The sequence below is a fragment of the Macaca thibetana genome, chromosome 9, assembly GCF_024542745.1.
Source record: "Macaca thibetana thibetana isolate TM-01 chromosome 9, ASM2454274v1, whole genome shotgun sequence".
NCBI classification, from domain to species: domain Eukaryota; kingdom Metazoa; phylum Chordata; class Mammalia; order Primates; family Cercopithecidae; genus Macaca; species Macaca thibetana.
Genome location: NC_065586.1, coordinates 49,788,168 through 49,813,456, shown reverse-complemented (window position 1 = coordinate 49,813,456; position 25,289 = coordinate 49,788,168). Strand labels below are relative to the sequence as shown.

The following is a 25,289-nucleotide window of genomic DNA, read 5'->3' as shown; positions in this document are numbered from 1 at the left end:
TGGAGCTTACATTTGGGGTGGAGTGGGAGACATCAATCAAATCAGTCAATCAAGAAAAATATTAGCAGAGAACTAGAAGAGGGGGATATGAGAAGGAGAGATTGTATGGCCACTTTAGGCTAGGTGGCTTTGGATGGCTGCCCTGAGGCAGTTCAACTGAGGTCTGAGCAATGCCAGCTATGAGGTCAAGAGAAGAAGCATTGCAGGCAGGGGAAACCCAATACAGAGGCTGACAGTGGTAAGTCGGCTAGTGCATTTGAACAGCCAAAAGAAGCCCATGGTGGCTATAGCAAGGCAAGTTTAACCAGGATGGGAGGGGTGAGAGAGCAGAAGGGGGCCTGGGACTTTATCAAGGAAGTAATTATTAAGGAGGTGTTATGGTCTGAATGTGTTCCCCCCAAGGTTCCTATGTGGAAAGCTTCACCTCCTTACAAGATAAGAGCTTTGGGAGGTAATTAGATCATGAGGATGGAGCCCTCATGAATGGTATTGGATCTCTCACCCTCTTTCTGCCATGTGAGGATACAATGAGAAGTCAGCAGTCTGCAACTCAGAAAAGGGCCTTCACCAGAATTGACCATGCTGGTAGCCTGATCTTCCCAGCCTCCAGAACTGTTAGAAATAAATGTATGTTTTTTAAAAGCCACCCGGTCTATAGTGTTTTTCTACAGCAGCCTGAACCAATTAAAACAGGCGGAATCAAGGACTCTAAGCCTGAACTAGGACAAGGTGAAGCAGGAGCGGGAAAAGGAACATGCCAAACAGAGGGAAGGATTCTGTGCAAAGCCTCTGCGGCAGCAAGGATACCCAAAGGCCTGGAGACAGGCCCGTATGCCTGGAACACAGTGGGCAATGGGGTCAAGGTCAGAGCCAGAGACACAAGTCTCTGATATGTAGGAAATCTCTGTGCCTTCCTCTCAATTTTGCTGAGCCTAAAACTGTTCTAAAAAGAAGTAAAATCTTTTAAAAAGTTTAGGAACTCCCCCTCACAAGAAAAAAACTAAGTTGCTAGATGAGACATATCAGGGCCCCTGTACTTACTGTTTTCTCTGGCTGAAATAATCTATCCCTAGACTTGGGTGTGATTAATGCCTTCATATTCATCAGTTCTTGCACAATTGGCCTTTCTAGACCCCTCTATATAAGACAGCACCCCTTCACTATCTAGCCCCACCTTTATTTCCTTCATAGCACTTCATATTACATATATAATTGTCGTGTGTGTGTGTGCGCGCACGCGTGTGTGTGCGCGTGTGTGTGTCTTTTTTTTTTTTTTTTTTTTTGAGACGGAGTCTCGCTCTGTCGCCCAGGCTGGAGTGCAGAGGCCTGATCTCAGCTCACTGCAAGCTCCGCCTCCTGGGTTCACGCCATTCTCCTGCCTCAGCCTCCCGAGTAGCTGGGACTACAGGCGCCCGCCACCACGCCTGGCTAATTTTTTTTGTATTTTTAGTAGAGACGGGGTTTCACCGTGTTTAGGCAGGATGTTCTCGATCTCCTGACCTCGTGATCCGCCCGCCTCGGCCTCCCAAAGTGCTGGGATTACAGGCGTGAGCCACCGCGCCAGGCTCGTGTGTGTGTCATAAAGAAGAAATGTACCTGTTCACCAATACGTGGCCAGCATATTGTTTATAATACCTAGGACACAGTAAGTATTCAGTAGATATTTGCTGAATGAAAAAAGAAAACATCACTTATCTGTAATGCGGAGGGGAATAAATGGAGTAGGACCACAGTGGAGACAGGCAGATGGCCAGAAGACTATCACAAATGGTCCAGGTGAGAAACAATGGTTTGGAGTATGGTGATAGAGAGGGAGAGCTCAAGATAAGGGAAGCTGGTGATATACAGTGGGTAAGGAGAAGAGGAATGTATCAAGGATAATTCTCAGGATGTAGGGTGGTGATGTTCATTGAGTTGGAGAACACTGGCAGAGGACCAATTCTAAAGAGGAAACCCTCACATTTGATTTTGAAAGAGTTGATCTTCAGATACTTTTGAGTAAACCAAAGGAAAATATTTAGAAGGCTAGTAGATTCTGAAGTATTTACAGACAAAATGATGTGATGATTTGCATCATCTTCAAATTACACCAGCCAAGCAGAGGATGAGGAGGAGCAGGGAGATGAAAGAAACAAAATGGCACAAAGTCAAGAGTAGCTGAAACTAGATTCTAATTATTAGTGGTTCATTAAATTGTTCTATTTTGATATGTGCTTAAAATTTTCCAGAGGGGAAAAAATGCTTTAAAGGATACAGGTGAATATATGTCTGGAGCAAAGGGGGAAAGGCTCAGACTAGACATGTAAATTTGGATGGTACATATTTAAAGGTGGTCATTAAAGCCATGGACATGGATAAAATCTCCCAGGCAGAAAGAATAGAGTAAATATCTAGGAGGCATCAGACCTCATCTTGTAGAAATCTACCATGCAGTGGCTGAGCAGAGGCAAATGCACCTGCAGAAGGGACTGGATGGAGTGGCCAAGAGAAAGAAACCTAGTCGAATGGGTGTGACTCCACAGACAGGTTCAACCAATGTCACAGAGGAGGAAGCTCTATTTATTAGCTTATATAGTTAGCCTATATAGAGAGGACCACATTCTTTGAGCATCTGTCAGGGTGCCAAGTGGAAGGGACCTTGCTGATTCTTGTGGTCCCAAGCAGGGCAACATGGGTTAGTGCAGAAGTCTTGGGTAAGTAGGTTTCCCCTCAGTGTGCAAAGGGGGTGCTCAGAGAGGCCTTCATTTGTTAAAAAATGTTCTTGGTGTAATGCACTGCATCAGGCATCAGGCAGGCATAGAATTTCTCTGGAAAAACAGGGAGTTTGTAAAAAGAGCCTGGGAATGGATCGGGATAAATAAAACAATGAACATGAAACAAGGGGCTGATGGTGTGGGCACCTCTTCTATGTCCCTCAAGCTGCTATTCAGATTCTTCCTTGTGTCATCATTGTTCTTGAAAGTACTTTCTTCTCTGCTGGAGTTTAACTCGTTTTCCTTTGTTCTTCCCTTTCACAACCCCTGGCAGATTAGACCGGAAAATGTTCACTGAGTGCAGAATGAGCAAAGCCCCTGTGCCGTGTCTTGGCCAGCTCTCATGCTTGGTGGATGCTGCCCTTCCTGGATATACTTCCTCCTCTGCACAGGGCTGGGGAGACTCAGAAGCCAGACCACCCAGGTGTGAATCTTGGCTCCCTCTCTTACCAGCAGAGAGACCTAATCTAGCAAGTCATCTTATCTCTGTGTGCCTCTAGCTCCACCAGCAGTAAGCTGAGGGAATGAGGCTAGACAGAGTGGCTCATGCCTGTAATCCTAACATTATAAGAGGCCAAGGCAGGAGGATCACTTGAGGCCAGGGGTTGGAGACCAGCCTGGGCAACATGGTGAGATGCCATCTCTACAAAAAAAAATATTTTTAGATTAGCTAGGTCTAGTGGTGGGTACCTGTAATTCCAGCTCAGGAGGCTGAGGCAGGAGGTTTGCTTGAGCCCAGGAGATCAAGGCTGCAGTGAGCTATAATCAGGCTTCAGTGAGCTATGATTACACCACTGCACTCCAGCCTGAGTAACAGAACAAGACCCTGTATGAATGAAGATGAGGGAATAACAGTCACTATTTGAGAGTTTTGTGAGGATTCAAGGAGCCACCATGGGAAAAGCAGTTAGAGCAGTGCCTGGAAAATAACAAGCTCTGAGTAAAGGTTAGCTGTTATTATTCTCTACCCATCCCAAAAGCATGCTCCTCCTCCTCACCCCACCTCAAGTCCAGCTCCATGTTCTGTGACCTTGCTCATGGATTTTGTCTAAAACCTCAAGCGCCCTTGCCACAGTTCCCTGGCAGACATCCAGGCATCTTTCAAATCCCAGCCCCCAGCTCCAAGCTCCCAGCCCCAACCTCACAGTGTGGGTGTTTAAGTCATTCTTCTCTAGACCAGAAACCCCTGAGGTCAGAGACCGGGTCTCACCTCTTCATGCAACCTGTACCTAATGCAGATCAGGCACCTGGGAGACGTCTGGTGAAGGTTTCATGAGGACATGAATACCGAACTTGGAATCACACGAAGCAATGTTTGAGTCCAGGCTCTGCTATGAAGTTTGCAGACAAATTCTCTGTGCTTTGGACCTCAGTTTGCAATCTGAAAAATGGTGCTTGCAGTGTCTGCCTTATAATGTTGCCGTGATAATTGAAATACCCAAGGGAACATGAGGTACAATTCCTAATACTTCCGCATTCCCTTCAGGATTCAGGTGCTTGTAAAAACCTTCACCATGCCCTTGGCCCTCCCTCACTAGCCTGTGAGCCCTTCTCTTTGTTAGCCTGTTTCCAGCTCCTTTTGTTAAGAGTCCAGCCGCTCCACCTGGCTGTGAAGGCACTGAGACCTGGAATTTTCCTTCTGTCTCTTCTAATAAATGCAGGTGCAACTCCCTTTAATGGGCTGTCAGTGGGCAGTAAGAATCTGGACTGCACAATTAAATGAAACAAATGCCTGGCTATCTCTGCTAACAGCTGTGAAGCTCAGGAAACCCTTATGTCCTGAAAAACTGAGGTTTTGTTTAGCATCTGTACATTAAAAGCACAGCCCACTCCTTTTGGAGATGGCGTTGTTCCTGTGCTCTTAGCATTATTTTTCCCTTCAACTTGGTAGTTCACACAGATGGGTAAAATGACAGAGGATGAGAGAGGATGAAGGTTGTTCTTTAGAAAAATAATTAACCTGCATATGTGTGCTGGTGCAGAAGGAGAATCTTTCATGCCAAACCTCAGCATCCAGGCCCCTGTAGTACCTGGGCCTCCTTCCTCTCACTGCCTTCAGCAACTCAGCCCACACAGCTCTTGCTGAGCCCCTGAGAGGTGAGGTCCTATGGAAGCCAGGCCCCAGTTATCTAGATATCTACAGGACTAGTGTAAGGTTGGGGAATGCCCAAACAAAGCACCAATCCAGGGTCCTAGAAGGCCACCTGGGCTCCCCTGTGTTGCATGTCAATACAAATCCACCCTTGCTAGGGGACCTGAAGTTCTTTTTTTTTTTTTTTTTTTTTTTTTTTTTTTTTTTGGTGAGACAGATTCTCACTCTGTGGGCCCAGGCTGGAGGGCAGTGGCCAGATCTCAGCTCACTGCAAGCTCCGCCTCCGAGGTTTATGCCATTCTCCTGCCTCAGCCTCCCAAGTAACTGGGACTACAGGCACCCGCCACCTCGCCAGGATAGTTTTTTTGTATTTTTTGGTAGAGACGGGGTTTCACCATGTTAGCCAGGGTGGTCTCGATCTCCTGACCTCATGATCCACCCATCTCAGCCTCCCAAAGTGCTGGGATTACAGGCTTGAGCCACCGCGCCCGGCCCTGAAGTTCCTCTTAATCCAGGCTGGAATGCATTGTTAGTGGCCCTGTTTATCCCATAAACAAAGCCTGGTGTACAAATGAAAGTCCTAGGCTTCGTTGATTGTGGCGTCTCTCAAATGTCCTGTAGCAGGCTGGTTAGTTTTCTTCTGGTCATGCTAGCTCAGGAGGAACCGGTACTAGCTTCAGCTTATGGTTTTACTTTGCAGGCTAAGAAATAGAGTATTTGCCACAGGGGGTGGGCTCTGCTTTCTGGAGAATGATCATTAGTATTAACTTTTTTGTTTAACCGATGTTTACTGAGCACCAACTATGTGCTGGCTAGGAGGAGAAGTGTGTTAGTCCATTCTCACACTGCTAATAAAGACATACTCGAGACTGGGTAATTTATAAAGGAAAGAGGTTTAACTGAGTCACAGCTCAGCACAGCTGGAGAGGCCTCAGGAAACTCACAATCATGGTGGAAGGGGAATCAAACATGTCCTTCACATGGCAGCAGCAAAGAGAAGTGCTGAGCGAAGTGGGGGAAAAGCCCCTCATGAAACCATCAGAACTCATCAGAACTCACTCACTATCACAAGAACAGCATGGAGGTAACTGCCCCCATGATTCAAATACCTCCGACTGGCTCCCTCCCGTGATATGTGGGGATTATGAGAACTACAACTCAAAATGAGATTTGGTTAGGGACACAGCCATACCATATCAAGAGGCAATTAATGACATCAGAACAGATGGGGTTTCTGGGATGAATGACTGAGACACAGGGAGACAAAACAATACATAAACAGAAGGGGGCAACTTACTGTGGTCAGTGATGACCCCTGTTACAACCCCAGGAAGCCAAAGCCAAGGGAGCTAAAGCCCGCAGCGGGCTGTTCAAGACATAGAGGAGGCCTGAGTGCCTATGCCTCCCGCCTGTACCAGTTGTGACACTGAGTGGGCCCCTGACCCTTTTGAATCTGAGGTCCTTCATCCACACAGTGGAGGTGATAATCCAGTAAACATTAGCTTCCTTGTCCTTAAGGTAGGAAATTAGAGCACTGGAGAAATGATGGGCTTTGGAAGCAGAAATAATGGAAGTGAGTTCACCAGTGTGTGCTGACTTGCTGTGGGAGGTTGGGAAAGTCACTTACCATCTCTGAGCCTCATCCCCTCATCTCTTTACTGAAGATGATAATGCCTGCCTCATGCGGTGGAGAGGGACAGTGAGTTGCTGCATGGGAAACCCTGGAAAGCCCTGAACAGTCACTCAGTCCCAACCCTTTGGTCCATGAGACACTCCAACTTTTCAGGGAAGAGAGCATGTCCAGATTTGCTCGCAAACGTATCTTTGGTGCTTGGCCCTAAGGCACCCAACACACAGGAAGTCATAAAAATTTTTGTTGAAGGAACGAACCTCCTAATTTTGCAATGGGGAAACAAAGGTATTAAAGTAACTTAACAACCTTGGGTCTTTTCAAGAACAATTTTGCTAAAAGTCAAAAAACAAGTTGGTGACCAAATGTGGGAACGTTCCCAGTGCACCATGGAAGAGGAGACAGCAAAAGACAGAGTGAATCCCCAGAGACCCCAGAACAGAGGTGTAAATGCTCGTTCTACCTGAGGCCTATGCTGGAAAAAATTACACAAGCCCCTTGGAACTGAAAACATTTTTACAGTTCGATCAGAGAAAAGTACTTCAGGGTTTGTAACTAATCAGGAGGAGGACCTGGAACGCTGTGATTCTCTGGCTCCCTTAAGCTCTCCTGGCAAGATTCAGGACAACTTGCTAAACTACAGCAGCTGAATTTTCACCTCCACATCATGTTTTGATAAATGCAAAATGGGAGCAGATCTGAACTTGTTTAGATGAACTGGAAGAATGATGAGGCAGAACCTCGAGCTATTATGGCCTTTCTGAGCTTTATTACATGTGACACTACCTCATCTTCTACGTGCTGAGAAAACCATAGAAATCATCCTTTTTATCGCTAAGCCAGTGACAGTAACACTTAGGAGATGCTGTCGTGCTTTGGGGTAGAAAATCTATCTCCGGGCAGTGATAGGGTATGCCACCATGCATCGAGAGTCAACCAGAACCACTTGGTAAAGCAGTCTCCAGAGCTTGGCCACTGGTGGCTAGGCGCCCATTGACCAATCAATCTATGGGTCATTCAAGGCCCTCAGTCAGCCAGTGATTCCTGATATACCACCTTCTGGATTTGATTCATTTTTAGATTCCACTTCCTTTTACTAAGCATGTGGTATTGGGTAAATAATATAATCCCTCTGGGCCCCATTTCCTCATCTATGAGACAAGCAACTCAAGGACCCAATGCATTCGCTTGTTGTGAGCACTAAATTAAATAATGCATGCAAAATTTTCAGTAAAGTGTGCAGTGCATAGGAGGCTTTCCAGAAATGGTTGTTGATGCTGCTGCTATCATCTTTTTTTTTTTTTTTTTTTTTTTTAGATGGAGTCTTTCTCTGTCGCCCAGACTGGAGTACAATGGCATGATCTTGGCTCACTGCAACCTCCGCCTCCCGGGTTCAAGTGATTCCCCTGCCTTAGCCTCCTGAGTAGCTGGGATTACAGGTGTGCACCACCATGCCCGGCTCATGCCTGTAATCCTAGCACTTTGGGAGGCCAAGGCATGCTGTTGCCTTTTTCATGTACAGTAGCTCATCTGCCAGTGAGTCAGACAGGAATTTAACTTCAGAACACAGATTAGATGATATATTCAAGTTGATTTCTCTGGTTTTTAAAAAAACTATTTGTACATGTACAGACATTTATTTGAGAAACTGGGTTGTGAACTACCTGCCAGTTTGGATCGAGCCCTCACGGCCTCCTAGAACAGAGAACAGCACAGATGGCCAAGTCATGGCCATCTCACATATCACTGGGTCCTTCTGTGATCCAGTAACTGTGATCTAGGTACACCATTAATTCACATTTTGCCCAAATCTCTTTTTTGCAAGTGCTTGATGCTCCCCCTATCACCTCTGTGGTGGTTTTCAGTATCTAAAAGCAGGGCATCTGTCCTGTGTCCCATCATGTTAGACTCAGTTCCTCACTCCAGCCTGCCCTGAATCTGTGGGTGTTTGATTCTGCCATTCAAAAGATTCACTATTTCTCTTTCTAATACACCTACCTCCTTTATCTAACTTATTGATAATGCTGATAGGAAAATAAATATGTTGGATAGAGTAGGAAAGAGGAACAGGAGCATTTGTAGAAAGCCAATTATACCTAGCTAGATGTGATGGCCCACGCCTATAATCCCAGCTACTTGGAGGTTGAAGTAGGAGAATCACTTGAACCCGGGAGGCAGAGGTTGTGGGCAGTCAGGATCGTGCCACTGCACTCAAACCTGGGCTACAAAGACAGACTCTGTCTCAAAAAAAAAGAAAAGAAAAGAAAAGAAAAAGAAAAAGAAAGCCAATTATGCCCAGTCCTTTAAGTTTATTCATAAGCAGTGGGGTTTAAGCTCTTAAAATCATGTGTTCTGGGGTCAGACTGCCTGGAAGCAGTACTCTCTGTATGAGTTCAGGCAAATACCTCTGCCTCTCTGAGCCTTAATTTGCCCAACTATAAAATGAAAGGGAGGATGACAAGACAAACCTCAGGGGATTTGCTGGGGCCATTACTTGAGCTAATACGTGTTCCTGATGTATGAACTCCAACCTCTTCAGATAGGGTTCTCTAGAGGGACAGCACGAATGGAATAGATATATATGCAAAAGGGAGTTTATTAAGTATTAACTCACATAATCACAAGGTCCCACAATAGGGCATCTGCAGGCTGAGGAGCAAGGAGAGTCAGCCCAAGCTCCAAAACTGAAGAACTTGGAGTACAATATTCGAAGGCAGGAAGCATCCAGCATAGGAGAACGATGTAGGCTGGGAGGCCAGGCCCGTCTCTCCTTTCACATTTTTCTGCCTGCTTCTATTCTAGCTGCACTGGCAGCTGATTAGATGGTGCCCACTCAGATTAAGGGTGGGTCTGCCTTTCCCAGCCCACTGACTCAAATGTTAATCTCCTTTGGCAACACCTTCACAGACATACCCAGGATCAATATTTTGTATCCTTCAATCCAATGGAGTTGACACTCAGTATTAACCACCACAAATCCACCCCTTGTCAAGTTGAACCCATACACATCTCCTGTGGTCATACATAATCTTCAAATAAAGACAATAATAAGGTGATAATTATACCTAACATGATACAACTATCTTTCATACAATCAGAAACGCACCAATCCCCAACCCAAATACTATTACATGAAGTTAAAAATACTTAAATGCTGATGTAAAGTCAATAAATCTTATGTCATATAATAAAGGGAAAAGAAAGGAAATAAAATGAAGATATTTTCTTAGTACAAGTATATACATGTACAAGCATGTTTTTAACAAAAGAAGGAGGAAATATTCATGACAATTATAGTCCTTGTTTCTGCAGCTGGTCACGTGGTCATAGCCGGTATTGATGACTACCTTTGTCTACTACTCATTCTTTATTCCCTTTACCTTCAGCAAGCACCTCAGCAGGTCATGGTTTTTTCCCTGGTGGAATGACCCAAACGTTCATTCCTGAAGGGTCTGGGTCATTTGTAGTCCTGCCTGGATTGGGCTGTTGTAGTTTCCCATTGACCTTAATCACAGGGCACAATACTACTAAGAGACACCCTAATGGATCTCTTGTATTAAATGCATAATCTTACTTACCTCTGTTGTGGAGTAGTGAACTGATTTCATCTTGACAGTCTGGGTCAATCACCCCGGTCAACACCGTAACTCCCTTCTTAGCCTGTTGACTTAAAGGTAGCAGGAGCCCAAAGTGTCCAGGTGGCAATCTTAACTTCCAGTTTAACAGAATCGTTGTGTCTCCTGGTGGCAGTGCTCCTTCCTCTGGAACTAAGACCTCTAGGCCAGCAGAACTTAATGTTGCAGGAACAGGAAGCAAAAATTTTGCTAGTGGGTTACTAGGGGTGATGGTGAGTGATGCCACTTCCACTTCTGCCCTTGATTCCTAGACCCGTGAATCCTGGCTATGGGCAAAACAGTACCATATATTGGATGATGATTCAGAGCATACACAGCTTTCTGGAGAACTTTGCTCCAGCCCTGCAAAGTATTGTCACCTAGGTGGCATTGTAATTGTAACTTCAAAAGGCCATTCCACCATTCTATCAATCCAGCTGCTTCAGGATGATGGGGAACACAGTAAGACCAATGAATTCCATGAGCATGAACCCACTGCCACACTTCTTTAGCCATAAAGTGAGTGCCTTGGTCAGAGGCAATGCTGTGTGGAATACCATGACGGTGGATAAAGCATTCTGTGACTTCACGGGTGGTAGTTGTGACAGAAGCATTGCATGCATGATAGGCAAACCCATATGCAGAGTAAGTGTCTATTCCAGTGAGGACAAACCTCTGCCCTTTCCATGACGGAAGAGGTTCAATATAATCAACCTGCCACCAGGTAGCTGACTGATCACCCTGAGGAATGGTGCCATATCAAGGGCTCAGTATTAGTCTCTACTGCTGGCAAATTGGGCACTCAGCAGTGGCCGTAGCCAGGTCAGCCTGGTGATTGGAAGTCCATGTTGCTGAGCCTGTGTGTACCTCCATCCCTGCCACCATGGCCACTTTGTTCATGGGCCCATTGGACAATGGCAGGGGTGGCTGGGGAAAGAGGCTGAGTGGTGTCCACAGAACAGGTCATCCTATCTACTTGATTATTAAAATCCTCCTCTGCTGAGGTCACCATTGGTGAGCACTCACATGGGATAGAAATATCTTCACAGTTTTTGACCATTCAGAAAGGTCCATCCACATACCTCTTCCCCAAATTTCTTTGTCACCAATTTTCCAATCATGCTTCTTCAAAGACCCTGACCATCCAGACAAACCACTGGCTATACCTCATGAATCAGTATATAATTACACATCTGACCATTTCTCTTTCCATACAAAGTGCACAACCAAGTGCACTGCTCACAGTTCTGCCCACTAGGAAGATTTCCCTTCACTGCTGTCCTTCAGGGACACTTTGGGGTGGTGCCTGCATATGGCGCAGAACCATCTGTGAACCAGTCCCTAGTATTCTCTTCCTCTATCAACTGATCATAGAGAACTTCCCATGAGGCCATCAGTGCAGGCTAGGGGAGAAAAAGCAGGGTGGCAGGAATGGAGGCCATGAGCATTTGAGCCCTTCCTCATGTAACTTGTGCCTTCAGGACCTGCTCAAGCCCGATCACAAGTATACCACTTCCATTTGATGATGGAATGCTGCTATGCATGAACCACCTTATGGCTAGATGGGTCAGAAGGCAGCCAGTTCATGATAGATAATTCAGGTTGCATGGTGACTTGATGGCCCATAGTCAAATATTCCATTTCCACCAAAGCCCAGTAACAGGCCAAGAGCTGTCTCTTAAAAGGGCAGTAGTTATCTGCAGAAGATGGCAGGGCCTTGTTCCAAAATCCTAGAGGCCTCCGCTGTGATTCACCTATGGGGGCCTGCCAAAGGCTCCAAACAGCATCCCTATCTGCCACTGACACCTCAAGCACCATTGGATCTGCTGGGTCATATGGCCCAAGTGGCAGAGCAGCTTGCACAGCAGCCTGGACCTGTTGCAGAGCTTTCTCCTGTTCTGGACCCCACTCAAAACTGGCAGCCTTTTGGGTCACTTGATAAATGGACCAGAGTAACACACCCAAATGAGAAATGTGTTGCCTCCAAAATCCAATAGGTCCACTAAGCATTGTGCCTCTTTCTTGGTTGTAGGAGGGGCCAAATGCAGCAAATTATTCTTCATCTTAGAAGAAATATCTTGACAGGCCCCACACCACTGGACCCCTAGAAATTTTACTAAGGTAGAAGGCCCTGGAATTTTAGTCGGATTGATTTCCCTTCCTTTGGCACACAAACGTCTCACCAGTAAGTCCAGTGTGTTTGCTACTTCTTGCTCACTGAATCCAATCAGCATAATGTGATCAATGTAATGGACCAGTGTGATATCTTGTGGAAATGAAAAGCGATCTAGGTCTCGCTGAATAAGATTATGGCACAAAGCCAGAGGGTTGATATACCCCTAAGGTAGGAAAGTAAAAGTATATTGCTGGCCTTGCCAGCTGAAGGCAAATCGCTTCTGGTGGGTCTTATGAACAGGAATGGAGAAAAGGCATTTGCCAGTCAATGGCTGCATACCAGGACCAGGAGATGTGTTAATTTGTTCAAGCAATGAAACCACAGCTGGTACAGCAGCTGCAACTGGAGTCACCACTTGGTTAAGCTTACAATAATCCACTGTCATTTTCCAAGATCCATTTGTCTTCTGCACAGGCCAAATGGGAGAGTTGAATGGGGATGTGGTGAGAATCACTACTCCTGCAACTTTCAAGTCCTTGATAGTGGCACTAATATCCACAATCCCTCCAGGGATGCCATATTGTTTTTGATTTACTATTTTTCTAGGTAGAGACAGCTCTAACGGCTTCCATTTGGCCTTTCCCACTATAATAGCCCTTACCCTACGAGTCAGGGAGCCAATGTGGGGGTTCTGCCAGTCACTGAGTATGTCTATGCCAATTATTCATTCTGGCACTGGGGAAATGACCACCGGATAAGTCCAGGACTCACTGGACCTGCTGTAAGTTGGACCTGAGCTAAAACCCATTAATTACCTGACCTCCACAAGCTCTCACTTTACCTGGAAGACCACAATAATGTTTTGGGTCCCCTGGAATCAATGTCAGCTCAAGGCCAGTGTCCAGTAGTCCCTGAAATGTCCAATAATTTCCCTTTCTCCACCCTGGTAAAAAGCCAGAATTCTCCTTGGGGAAGGATGGGAGAAAGATTCACTCCATAAATTGTCAGTAATGTAGTGGGGTCCTTCCTCAAGGGGACCCAGCCTCCCCTTCATTCAAGGGGTTCTGGGTCTGTAAACTCGCTCAACTCTGGAAATTGACTGAGGGGTCGTGATCCTCTGCTTTTATAATTCAAATTAGTCTTTTGTCCATTCAACCTAGAAGTTTTCTGCTTATATAAATTAAGTAGGAATTTATTGATAGGAAGCAGACTTCCTAACAATTTCACTTCTAGGAACACTGTGATTAATTAGCCAGTGCCAGAGCTCTACACGAGTCAGACTATTCTGATTGCCACTTTGCCTCTGCTGTTCATTATGGTAGCTACGCCCACCTTGCCTTTGATGGTTGAGTGCTGCCACTCGACCCCTGCCACCTCGGGATCCAATTATTCCCATTGTATTTAAAGTTTGTAGTTGAGTGACTGGGGTTCCCATTGTTAGATCTGACATACAAAGAAGAGCAATTAAAAAGCTCTTCAAAGATGCAGGTACTGCCCTCACAAATCTATCTCATGAGGCAGTGGTCAAGGGTATATCTTCTGGACCCTCCCAGCTGGGATGAGTAGTTCTAAGGAGAGTAATCCACTCCACCATCCCAATCTCCCTAAGCCTCTGGATTCCTTCCTCTACATTAAACCAAGGGAGATCAGGCATTTCTAGCTTACTCAGAGTGGGCCATCTTTTAACCCATATTTCAGCTAACCAAGCAAATAAACTATTAGAACCTTGTTTAACTCCCAAAGCTGCAATGATAAATGCAGAGTCCCTACTTAATGGGCCCAATTCAATAAATTCAGCCTGATCCAACTCTATGTTCCTTCCACCAATATCCCACACCCTTAATATCCATTCCCATGCCTGTTCTCCAGATTTCTGTTTATATAAATTAGGAAACTCAAGCGGTTCTTTTCGAGTGTAGTGCACTTCCTCATGGGTCACACTCTAAACCTCACCTCTAGGGGCCAGACAGGACTTCGGTCTAGTTATAGGTCTAGAAGCAAACAGGGGTGTTGGGGGTGGCTCCTGAGGAGAATCAACATTATGTTGCCTGACAACTGCCCCAGGGGATGCCATCACTGTTGCCTCAGGCAGAGCAGGGTTTATCTCCTCAGACAAAAGACTGATGGCAGCCTGAGTCAGGGAGGGGATGTTGCCACTACTGGGGATAGGGAAGCTGTTTCTTCTGGCAAAAAAGTTTCATCAGAGTTTACAAACTCAGTATTCCCAGCTTCATTAGGGTCCTCCCACATATTCCCATTCCAAGATGCAGGCTCCCATTCTTTTCTAATCAATGCCCTCACTTTAACAGTAGACACCTGGTGAGGCTGTGCATGCATCTTTTGTTGCAGGTCAGCCACTCGCATAAGAGCTTGTACCTGTTTTTCCACAATTTCAGCTCTTTCTCCACAGGAGATAAAACTCTCACTCAGGACAATCCTATCAGATTTGAGGCTCAGTATCTGCTTCTGAAGCTGGGAGATAGAATTCCTGAGTTTATCATTTTCTTTCATCATTTGTCCACTGAACTTAGGAGCAACCAACCAGCTTCATTATGTTCCTTGACTCTCCAGATATAGTCAAAGGTATTATGTATAGAATCATTAAACTCCTTGCCTCTCATGAGCAATGAATCAGGAGTGTCAAATGCATTTATTTTGCATAACTCTCTACACAGTTCACAACAAGAACTCTCAGTGTTCTCCATACTATTAGAAGTAGAGTCCTTAGCATTGGGGGTCTAATCATATTAAGCAGCCAATTCCAGAAATCCAAAACCAACGAAATAACTCCATCCTTAATATTCTGTTCCTTTAGAACCACTGCTGTTACCAAAATCTGTATTAGTCAGGGTTCTCTAGAGGGACTGAACTAATGTGATATAGATATAGATATATATAAAGGAGGGGTTACTAAGTATTAACTCACACAATCACAAGCTCCCAAAATAGGCCGTCAACAGGCTGAGGAGCAAGGAGAGCCAGCCCAAGCTCCAAAACTGAAGAATGTGGAGTCCAATATTTGAGGGCAGGAAGCATCCAGCATAAGAGAAAGATGTAGGCTGGGAGGCTAGGCCAGTCTCTCTTTTCACATTCTTCTGCCTGCTTATATTCTAGCTGCACCAGCAGCTGATTAGATTGTGTCCACCCAGATTAAGGGTGGTCTGCCTTTCCCAGCCCGCTGACTCAAATGTTAATCGCCTTGACAACACCCGCACAGACATACCCAGGATCAATACTTTGTATCTTTCAATCCAATCAAGTTGACCCTCAGTATTAACAATAACTAATGCTCAGTAAACATTACATTTGATTCTTATATAATCTTTATGACAAGACTGTAGGTGCTATTATTCTTTCCACTTACCAATAAAGAAATTGAGGCTCAGGGTGTTTTGGTAACTTTCTAGCAATGTTGATAGCAGAATGTACCTGGACACCTATCCCAGACTATATGTCCCCGGACTCATAAGTGCTGCTGCAACAGGCTGCCACCCAGGAGGTACTCCAGGCACATTTTCTGATGGATGTGTGTTGTTTTCTCATCCATGGTTCCAGCCATCACAATTCAGACTCTTCTCTCTTGTACTACTGAGGGAGAGAAAGCAGAAGTAGATGTCAGGCAATAGGTAGTGGGGATAACGGCCCTAAGACTCTATTCTTCCTCTGTTAATTTCCCTAGAAGCAGAAACTCGTATGACAAGGGTTGAGTCCTTAATGAACAATTCTTGAGGACCTGAGTGTGGGTTTGTTTTGTCCACATTTACAGCATGGCTTAGTAGACAGCAAAATATACTTGGCTTTAGATGGGAATAACCTTAGCAAGACAATTTCTTCATCACATACAAGTGCATATAAACATGCACATGCTCAGCTAAGAAGAAAACTAAAAATATATATTCTTTGCATGGTCCACTGAGTGACATCCTACCTAGCAAAGAATCTCTAGCTCCAAGCACCTGCTCAGTCCAAACTTCAGACAAGCATTAGACTATTATCCTGGCCTCTAGGTGTGAGAGGAATAAAGATTGATTCTATCAAGGGTCTAGGAGAGGAAAGGAAGGGAGCCAAAACATGGCACAGGCCTTTACATAACCTATGGGAGATCATCAGCTCAAAATGGGATTCTTGAAGATTAAAACAAATAGTACTTCTGTATGCAAAGCAGCCCCAGACAGTATGATGGATGAGGGCTAACTCCTTCCCAGATCTGTGTAATTTCTTTCTGCTCTTCCTTACTGGGGTATTTAAGCCAACTCTGAGCTGGGTTTTCTGTGTGATGAGTGAAGCCTCCAAGGTGCCGGTTCAGCCAAAGGCAGTTCTGAATATTAGCTGTGGCAGCTTCCTGGAAGCAAAAAGAGAATAAGCTGATTGGTCCAGAGTTGGAACTTAGACCAGGGGTTGACAGATGTGTCTGCACATTAGAATGACCTGGGAAAGCATGTAAACATTTGAAATTGACCCAGCCATATTTCAGGTTAAGTAAACTGCAATCTGTTAGGCAGGACACAAGCACCAGGAGTTTCGAAGCTCCCCAGATGATTCCAGTGTACAGACAAGCTTTGGGAACCACTGGTTTAGACATGTGGTTCTTTCCTGGCAAAGTCTGCACTCCTTAAAGGACATTTTGCAATGTCAGGAGACACTTTTGGTCATCGCAAATGAGGGATGATGCTGCTGACATCTAGTGGGAAAAGGCTGGGAATGCTGCTAAACATTCTCACAAGAAAGAATTATCTGGCCCAAAATGTCAGTAGAGTCCAAGGTGAGAAACCTAATTTAGACCCTTGCAACTCAAAGTGTGGTTCACGGACCAGCAGCTTGTTAGAAATACAGAACCTCTGGCCGGGCACGGTGGCTCACACCTATAATCCCAGCACTTTGGGAAGCTGAGGCAGGTGGATCACTTAAGTCCAGGAGTTTGAGGCCAGCCTGGGCAATGTGGTGAAACACCATCCCTAAAATATATACAAAAATTAGCTTGGCCTGGTGGCGGGTGCCTGTAGTCTCAGCTACTCGGGAGACTGAGACACGAAAATTGCTTGAACCCAGGAGGCGGAGGTTGGAGGTTGCAGTGAGCCAAGATCTTCCAGCCTGGGCGACACAGCGAGACTCTCTCTCTCTCTCTCTCTCTCATCTCTCTCTCTATATATATATATATTTATATGAGATATATATATAAGAGGGACAGAAATAGAAATACAGAACCTCAGACTCTACCCCAGACCTACTGGCTTACAATCTGCATTTGTACAAGATCCCCTGGTGATTGGTAAGCAGATTCGATTTTAGAAGCACTAATTTAGGGCCGTTTTGTATAACAGGAGGTCCCTTCCATTTAAACTGCTAGACCGGATTTCTCATCCATGGCAACCATTTCTTCCACATTCTCATTCTCCCCACAACTCCTCAAGCTTGCGTACAGGAACAGCCTCTGGCCTTCTTTTATTACATTGTATGCCTGTACACATATATTTATGTTTATCACAGTCTCAGGCTTTAGAATCAGACACATCGAGTTCGGATCCCAGTTCTGAATAGGATCATTTAAAAGCTTAACCTCACTGTGTCTTAATGACCTAAACTGCAAATGGGGAAATGATGTGAAGACAAGATAAACCACGCAAAATTAGCGGTGGTGTCCAAGCAGTGTGAGTTGGAATCCGAACTTCACCAATTTACTAGTTTTTGATGTTGTGCAACTCATTTTCTTTCTTTGAACCTCAATTTTCTCATCTAAAAAAAAAAATGCATCACCACACCTGATCGTGGAGAGTATTATCCAGGCGATGGATTTTCAGAAGCTAACATGGAGTAGGAGTTCACATGCAGTCATTTGCTTGCTTCCTGAAATATGGCAGGAGCTCCATAAACAGGATAGTCTTTCATTCAAGCCCCACACCAAAGCGCCATAAATCCCTTCTCTGTATTAATCTGGTGGGACATATGTTCACAGTCATAGGCTCCCCTTCCTCCATTCTGGGGCCAACACAGAAGGAGGATGTCGTCATCTGCTGTCTTGTCTCATCATCTCTGTTAAGACTGTGTCTTGAGGGTGGGTGACCTGCTTGTCTTCCACTGCAATCCCACTTCAATCCCACTTGCAGCTGGGTGATGTACACAGAAAGTCCTCAATAAATATTTTCTGCTAGTGATTCAGGATTCAAAGTCCTACAACTATAAGAGAGGTAACTGGGACTCAAACTTGGTTCCTCCCATTCTGAAACCCAGGCTGGCTTCACGTCACCACACTACCTCTCCATGGCAGGTGTTCCTGCCCCCCATCTCTTCCCATACACTCACAGAATGCAGCAGTCGGTTAGCAACTGCCTGGTGGAGTTTACTGTAGGGACATGAAAGTTCATTGTTTCTCCTGAACTGGATTGTAAATGGCTTGAAGCACAGGCCGTGCTTTTTCCTTATTCTGTGCTTCTTAGGGACCTAAACACATGGCTGAGCACACAGCAGAAACTCAATAAATCTCTGTTATCTAATTGATTGATTAGTGAGCCGGTTGATTGACTAGGTCATGGTTGACTGAAGTAAACGCAGCATAAGCATAAAAGATGCAGGTTGCAATTATGTAATCTCCAACTCTGTCTTTGGAAAACTGCTATAATTTCCTAAAGCTTTTCCTACATTCAGGATAGACCTGTTCACCCAGCCTTCACCAAGAACTCCCATACACTTTATAGAAATTAAACATTCTGTAAAGTGAGGATAACGAAGCAGGCAAGGGGAAGCACTGAAGCCCCAAACCCACAAGGCTTCTTGTGTCCTATTGCCATGCGGAGAAACACTGACAGGACACTGTGGAACAATATCCAGGCTAAGCCTAAAAAAATGACAGAAGTGAGAGGAGGAGGAACAGGGAAGAAAGGGAGCCAAAAGGCACAAAGTTTGGAGCAAAGAGATCACCTATGAGGTAGAGCAATGAAGACAGCTTCCTTGGTGGGTTTGCCAGAGGACATCACCCATTCAGACAGGTAGGCAAACACCTGGCTTCAGGAGCTATAGAGAACATAATTAACACGGACAGGAACTTAAGAACCACACCAGGTGAGCCAGACAAATTTGAGCGATCCCAGCTAGCCAGCAGTGCCTCTGGTCCAAGTGCCTTGGCTTTAACTCAGGAACCCCAGAGCAGGAGGAGGCTCCACTTCCAATAATAAAGCACAGGTTGGAGCCATTGGACTTGCGCATAGAGATTTCAATTCTACTTTTTTGCCATAAACAAACTAAGCACCTGCTATGCGGTAACTGTAGCAAAGCAGCCATGAAAAGAAACATAAGTGAGCATTGACTTTGCCCAGGTTAAAAGACTACATCCTAAGTGGCCCATTTCTCAAAAGAAAAAGTGAGCCAGACCATCACTTCCCCTGCCCAGTCTCTGCCTCCCGCAGGCTGGGCCCGGGGCCAGAGGTTTAGACAAGACATCTTCAATCACTCTGTGGAATAAAGGTCTTCTGAGCCTTCAGCAGGGCTGGATCAGCCCAAATTCCTCACCCCTCTTCGACGTCAGAGGACAACTGTTGTTTCACCAAGACAGAGCTGAAAATACCTAAACCTCAGGCTGCAGGAAGAAATCAGCTGGAGAGCCAAGTGAAGAGCCAAAGAAGACTAAGGAGAGATAAGAGAGCAAAGGGTAAACTCAAACCCAGCCCACAAAGCAGTGACAGGCTCCAGGGCCTGAGAATCAGGTAAGAAACAAAGGCAGGGTGCAGTGGCTCATGCCTGTAATCCCAGCACTTTGAGAGGCCGAGGCAGGGGGATCACCTGAGGTCAGAAGTTCGAGACCAGCCTGGCCAACATGGCAAAACTCTGTCTCTACTAAAAACACAAAAATTAGCCAGGCATGGTGGCGGGCATCTGTAATCCCAGCTACTCAGGAGGCTGAGGCAGGAGAATCGCTTGAATCCAAGAGGCAGAGGTTGCAGTGAGCCAAGATCACACCATTGCACTTCAGCCTGGGCAACAAGAATGAAACTGCATCTCAAAAAAAAAAAAAAAAAAAAAAGAGAGAGAGAGAAAGAAAGTAAAGGAAGGGCTTATTTGAGGGATTTTCTCCAAAGATGAATTTCTTTTCTGGGCTGGTGTTTATGTGCCACCCATAAAGAAAGACCTTTCATGGAACCCAAACAGAAACAACAACCCAGAGCCCAGATCCGTCTCTATGAAGCCTGGAGATATCGTACGGTGGGGAAGAAGAGAAAAGAAAAACCTGAGATTCCTGTTTCTTACCCTTTTAAGAGCTGAGATTTTGATCTTTGTTTTGTTTTGTTTTGTTTTGTTTTGTTTTGTTTTGTTTCGGACTGCCTTAAAGGTAATCCAAGGAGGGAAAGACCCTGCTTGGGAACTGTGGGAAGATGGCCTGAATCTCAGAGTATCACTCTCAGGAAGAAAAAGAAGAGACTGCACTGAAGAGATAATGGCATGTAATGTTATTTTTAAATTACTGGTGAGAATAAAAACAGGAACTATAAGATGTTTGAATTCACACTCACACACACACACACTCACACCTGTTCCCAAAATGACGCTCACTTGTGGTGAAGCTAAACAGCGCAGCAACCTTCTTTAATAATATAGTAGAAGGAATGCCTTCTGTCACTGTTAAAACTGTCAGAAGATACATTTTCACAAAGGCTGATAGGAATGAGGTGTGTCCTTCAACTATATGGGAGGAAGCAAACTAATTTTGACCACTTACCACTGGAAGCACCTTTTGGCAGGGGGCTGTGTATAATTTATCTTGTGTAACCCTCAGAGGAGCCCCATGAGACAGCGTTATCACCTCTCATTTACTAATAACAAAGTCAAGATTCATAGAGGTGTAGTAAGTCTCGAGATCTCACAAGTAGTAAGTCAGCAATTTCACCAAACTTTTGCAAGTTGACAATCTGATACTGACTTCTGCCCACTCCCCCAGCAAACACACCACCTCCCCCAAACCAGATCATCCTGAGAGGAATAATGGATAATGTGTCCCCGCTAAAGGCAGACGGGTTTTAAATCAATCCACCAAGTGACCAATTAACATTCTCCCTTCTATAGCCAGCCTCTGATTCCTGAAAGGGATGAGAAAATTCAGTGTCTTCTCAGCTCACATTGATATTCATTCCAATTACCCTCCTCCTTCTCCGTTCCAGCAGCACATAAATTACCAGCTCTGTTGTCAAATGCTGTATGTAATTGTGTTTAGCATAACATCCCAAGGGAATAGAAAAGCCATCCACTCTGTGATGGGCTGAGGCATGCCAGGGTGTGCTGGAATGGAAGTTGAAGCCTGGTATCCACCCCTCTCTCTTCCCACCTCCCACAGAGGCTGGCAAGCTCAGGCAGGTCCAGGCCCGTCAGGAGTCACAAACAGGAAGAGAGATCAGAGTGCGAGGTGAGTAAAAAATTCCCACGAAGAAACAGCAGCACCTCTGCTTGTCAAACTGCAAATCTAGGCAAAATAGGGATATATATTTTTTGATGCCCAAGGAACAGGTTCTTTCCAGGACTATATTAGTAAATCGCTAGAAAGAAATAAACGTTTTAAAGTAATTCCTATGAACCAGGCCATGTAATATGTCCTCATTTAATTTCTGCTGCAGCCCTTGGGGAGGGTGCTATTGGCCTTGCCCAAGGTGACACAACTGGTAAGTACAGGGCTGGCAATCTGTTTTCCTGAACTCCCTTTTCTGATCCACATTCTTTATCCCAACATCCCCCTCTGCCCTCCCAAGGATTTGCCTTACATCTAGTTCCCTCAGAACCTTTCTCTAGCTGACTACCCAGTTGGAAATCAACCAACCAAGAGGCAATCCTTGTAAAATCCCCTAAATTAATACAAGTGTCTTGAAAGCCAAAAAGAAATCATCCTTATCATCACTGTCAATTAGAATAAAGTTTGGCTACAAATAAAATGAAGAAAAGAAAAAACTATGACTTAACTTACAGCTCTGGTAAAATGCTCCAATATTGATGATAGACCCAGCCTTTTTTTATCTTCCTGTTCTGTCACTCGCAGAGTGTGGCTCATTCACAAAGTCATCTCCTGGTCCAAATGGCTGCTGGAGCACTTGTCTTCACCTCAGAATGCCAGGCAACAGGTGAGAAGAGATCAGGGAAGGACAAATGGGCTCTCCCTCCTTTAAGAAGCCTTTCTAAATTTTCTACCCATCAACTTCAACCCACATTATCATCAGAAATACTCACATGCTCACACCTAGCTACAAGAGAGCCTGGAAAATGTTGCCTACACTGAACACACCGTCACCCTCTCTTACACTGGGACTGTTTTCCTAAGGGAATAGACAAAATAAAGAGAGTGGGTAGCAAACATCCACCTCTGTCACAATGGCCATCACCCCCCTCCACCGCCATCATCACCACTTCTTACTCAGGACTTTCTATGCTTCACACCTTTGTTCAGTTGATCCCACAATAACCCTACAAAGGGAACCATGACCCAATTTTACAGGTTGGGAAATAGGATGTGTTAGTTCATTTGTGTTGCCATAAAGGAATACCTGAGAATAGGTAATCTATGAAGAAAAGAGGTTTAAGTGGCTCATGATTCTGCAGGTGGTACAAAAAGCTAGCACTGACATCTGCTTCTGGTGAGGCCTCAGGAAACTTACAATCATGGCAGAAGGCAAAGTGGGGGCCTGTGTTTCACATGGTGAGAGTGGAAGCAAGAGAGATTCCAGGCTCTTTTAAATAACCGGCTCTCACATGAACTCAGAGAGCGAGAACCCACTCATTACCACAGGGAGAACACCAAGCCTTTCATGAGGGGTCCACCCTAATAACCCAAACACCTCCCACCAGGCCCCATCTCCAACACTGGGTATCACCTTTCAACATGAGATTTGGAAGGAACAAACATCCAAGCCATATCACCAGGTTTCACAGAGGCTAAGTAACTTACCCAAGGTCACAGAACTGAGACGTGAGCCTGGAAGATAGATCTATTATTAATATTTGTCCTGACTTCAAACTCCATGAAGTGCCCATTTGACATAAATGTCTAACGTGATATAAGTTAATTAAGAAGAACTTTGCTTTTTAAGTAGAGGGTAACTGTCTACCCAAATATCACATCATGAATCTCTCTGTCTGATTCCAAAGCCCAGGATTCTAACTACTGCACTACACTTTCACCCTCCAATGGTTATTTTATGTACTGAACAGTGATAGAGAAATTAGAGCATCAGGAAATCCTCAAATCAGCCAAGTAAGAAGCTATCTTGTATGCTTGAGCAAAAACCAACTATAGCACCCTCAGAAATCTCACCCTAAAAAAAGTTTTATCCCGATTTTACTGAGAAGAATGCCAGAAAGGCCAAGTCAGTGGCCACACACACACACACACATACCCTTAAGCCCTACCTCTCTCAATCAGGTGGCAAGTATCATTCTACTGAACAAACACCCTGTTTGGCCCTTTTTTACTTGTAGCTAAAGATTCATTTCTCTCCTTAGCTTCTTCCTATTGTGTCTTAAAACCTTTTTCACAGCTATTTTGCTTAGGAGTTTTTTTCATGACATTTATTTCAAGAGAAAGGCTGACCTGGTTATAACCTCACTCCTTCGTCTGCACATCCTCAGGCCTAATTGGATCCCAAGTTCCCAAATGGGATAAGCAGGTCAGCAGCCAAGAAAAATATAGCTTTCCAGCCGCCACAAAAAGAGGTGAACATTGTTATTAGACCCATAAGCAAAATGTCAAATTATGGAAAGTCTTAGCCAATAGCATTATGGCCCTAGGTAGCTTGGCCAGGAAGATCACAGAGCTGCCTACTACGGTTCTCTTAAATGTTCTACATCAGGATTATGTTAATATACTATGCCAATACTAATAGCAAATATACTGAAGATGCTATTCGTAGAACTGGACCAGACACATCATTTCCACCATTTACCAGCTACCACTTCCAGGCCTATCACTGGTCAAAACTAGCGATACAGGAAGAAGAAAGCCCAGATCCTGCCCTCAAGCAACTCGTAGTCTAGTGAGTGAGCCAGATACATGAATTTATCATTTCAGACCACAGGCTTAGAGCACTGGCATCTAATGAGTTCAGTGCTTTCAAAACTCAGAAGAGGATCATTCTCTCTGTCTCTCTCCCCCTCTCTCTCTAGGGCTATCTGAGGGGACTGCCTGGAGAAAGATGGGCCTTGACTCCTGAGCTCATCCAGAGATAGTGAGCCTCCCACAGAGAACCCAGCCCTCACTCCGGAGGCAATAATCAGGGCTTTGTCCCTGGCCCAGGAGAACATCCACCTCCACATGCATTAGTAGTTAGTGTTGACTTTTACCAAAGATTTCTTGGGGATACTGAGGAAATATTGAATCACACACTAAAGAAAAAGCACAGTTTTTAAAATCCCTATGAGATATTTCTTTGCTTTGCTCAAGTTTTTGCTCAAGTTTTTCCCAGCTACTTCACCTCTCCCAGGTTCCCCCACATTCAATCTCATCAACAACCCACATCATCAGTACCCAAACACACCCCAAATGTCCAACTCAGCAAAAACAAGTCCAAAAAGATGGCAGAATAGGAGATGCTAGCTCTCATCACCCCCCCCCACCAAGAAACACCCATTTGGTAACCATCCATAGATAACTCAAAATGGCAGGAGCCCTAGAGTCTAACTGAGAGGTTCTAGCACCTGATGGAGAAAAAAATTCCTAGAGTGGATGAATTAAAGAGGGTAAGAAAAACAGTCTCCCTTGATCTACTTTACCCTTTCCCCAAGGCAGCACAGACCTATGCTGAGATAGGTGTCCTGTGCCTGTGCTCTCTCTCATGAGGAAAAGTCAGAGCAAAAGGAATGGAAGACTCCCCACTTTTATTGGACACAGTCCAGAAGGACCACTTCTGTCTTGCTTCACTCAGCACAATGAGAGGATAAGCACCGGTGAATCATCTGGAGACAGCTAGGAGCAGGGTGGCAGCAGACAGTAGCTGGCATGTAGTTCTCAGCAATCAGCCAAGGATCCAGCTAAGCAGCTCACTGACTCCAGAAAGAGTTTTGCCCACAAACCCTGCAGAATAAACTGCTTATAGAGCTCCCCCACCAGCCAATGTGCGCT

General features: G+C 45.0%; 2 protein-coding genes and 1 long non-coding RNA gene across 3 annotated transcripts in view; 2 read left to right on the top strand and 1 right to left on the bottom strand.

Moving 5' to 3' along the window:
* The window catches only part of LOC126962643 (uncharacterized), a 36,526-nt gene extending 25,945 nt beyond the window's left edge, over positions 1 to 10,581 (bottom strand). The window contains exon 1 of the long non-coding RNA XR_007728750.1: positions 10,054 to 10,581. This is a non-coding gene — a long non-coding RNA (uncharacterized LOC126962643). The remainder of the gene's footprint in view (positions 1 to 10,053) is intronic.
* The window catches only part of GHITM (growth hormone inducible transmembrane protein), a 773,276-nt gene that overhangs the window by 585,005 nt on the left and 162,982 nt on the right, over positions 1 to 25,289 (top strand). The gene's annotated exons all lie outside the window — the stretch shown is intronic.
* RGR (retinal G protein coupled receptor) overlaps positions 20,402 to 25,289 on the top strand; it is a 282,289-nt gene continuing 277,401 nt past the window's right edge. The window contains exon 1 of the mRNA XM_050803925.1: positions 20,402 to 20,405. The gene's annotated coding sequence lies outside the window, so the exon portion shown is untranslated. The remainder of the gene's footprint in view (positions 20,406 to 25,289) is intronic.